Source organism: Phoxinus phoxinus (assembly GCF_949152265.1).
Source record: "Phoxinus phoxinus genome assembly, chromosome: 7".
Classification (NCBI taxonomy): domain Eukaryota; kingdom Metazoa; phylum Chordata; class Actinopteri; order Cypriniformes; family Leuciscidae; genus Phoxinus; species Phoxinus phoxinus.
This window is the reverse complement of record NC_136882.1, coordinates 17,212,494-17,214,615: the sequence shown is the minus strand read 5'-3', so window position 1 is coordinate 17,214,615 and position 2,122 is coordinate 17,212,494.

Here is a 2,122-nt window from a genome sequence, read left to right as displayed (position 1 = left end):
TTGTCTGGAGATGCTGGGGATTGAACCCAGGACCTCATACATGCAAAGCATGCGCTCTACCACTGAGCTACATCCCCTCATGGAAACAAAATGTATTCTGTTATTTACCTAAATGTGCCTTTTAATCAAAATTTGTTGGTGACAAAGTTAAACACTGGAAGCATACACATACGGTTCTGAGGTTTAAGAAAGTATCGGAAAGATCCACAATGTTTGGAGATGCTGGGGATTGAACCCAGGACCTACCACTGAGCTACATCCCCTCATGGGAACAAATGTATTCTGTTATTTACCGACATGTGCCTTTTAATCAAAATTTGTTAGGGACAAAGATACTCACTGGAATGCATACATCAGGTTCTGAGGTTTAAGAAAGTATTGGAATGATCCACATTGTTTGGAGATGCTGGGGATTGAACCCAGGACCTCATACATGCAAAGCATGCGCTCTACCACTGAGCTACATCCCCTTATGAATGTAAATGTGTTCTGTTATTTACCTACATGTGCCTTTAAATCAAAATTTGTTGGGGACAAAGTAAAACACTGGAATGCATACATATACGGTTCTGAAATTTAAGAAGCAAGCAAAGAGAGTATTGGAAAGATCCACATTGTTCGGATATGCTGGGGATTGAACCCAGGACCTCATACATGCAAAGCATGCGCTCTACCACTGAGCTACATCCCCTCATGGAAACAAAATGTATTCTGTTATTTACCAACATGTGCCGTTTAATCAAAATTTGTTGGGGACAAAGATACTCACTGGAATGCATACATCAGGCTCTGAGGTTTAAGAAAGTATTGGAATGATCCACATTGTTTGGAGATGCTGGGGATTGAACCCAGGACCTCATACATGCAAAGCATGCGCTCTACCACTGAGCTACATCCCCTCATGGAAACAAAATGTATTCTGTTATTTACCTACATGTGCCGTTAAAAAAAAATTTGTTGGGGACAAAGATACTCACTGGAATGCATACATACGGTTCTGAGGTTTAGGAAAATATTGGAAAGATCCACATTGTCTGGAGATGCTGGGGATTGAACCCAGGACCTCATACATGCAAAGCATGCGCTCTACCACTGAGCTACATCCTCTCATGGAAACAAGATGTGCCAACATGTACCAACATGTGCCGTTTAATCAAAATTTGTTGGGGACAAAGATACTCACTGGAATGCCTAAATACGGTTCTGAGGTTTAAGAAAGTATTGGAAAGATCCACATTGTTTGGAGATGCTGGGGATTGAACCCAGGACCTCATACATGCAAAGCATGCGCTCTACCACTGAGCTACATCCCCTCATGGAAACAAAATGTATTCTGTTATTTACCTACATGTGCCGTTAAATAAAAATTTGTTGGGGACAAAGATACTCACTGGAATGCATACATACGGTTCTGAGGTTTAGGAAAATATTGGAAAGATCCACATTGTCTGGAGATGCTGGGGATTGAACCCAGGACCTCATACATGCAAAGCATGCGCTCTACCACTGAGCTACATCCTCTCATGGAAACAAGATGTGCCAACATGTACCAACATGTGCCGTTTAATCAAAATTTGTTGGGGACAAAGATACTCACTGGAATGCCTAAATACGGTTCTGAGGTTTATGAAAGTATTGGAAAGATCCACATTGTTTGGAGATGCTGGGGATTGAACCCAGGACCTCATACATGCAAAGCATGCGCTCTACCACTGAGCTACATCCCCTCATGGGAACAAATGTATTCTGTTATTTACCTACATGTGACTTTTAATCAAAATTTGTTGGGGACAACGATAGTCACTGGAATGCATACATCAGGTTCTGAGGTTTAAGAAAGTATTGGAATGATCCACATTGTTTGGAGATGCTGGGGATTGAACCCAGCACCTCATACATGCAAAGCATGCGCTCTACCACTGAGCTACATCCCCTCATTGAAACAAAATGTATTCTGTTATTTAGCAACATGTGCCGTTTAATCAAAATTTGTTGGGGACAAAGATACTCACTGGAATGCATACATCAGGTTCTGAGGTTTAAGAAAGTATTGGAAAGATCCACATTGTTTGGAGATGCTGGGGATTGAACCCAGGACCTCATACATGCAAAGCATGCGCTC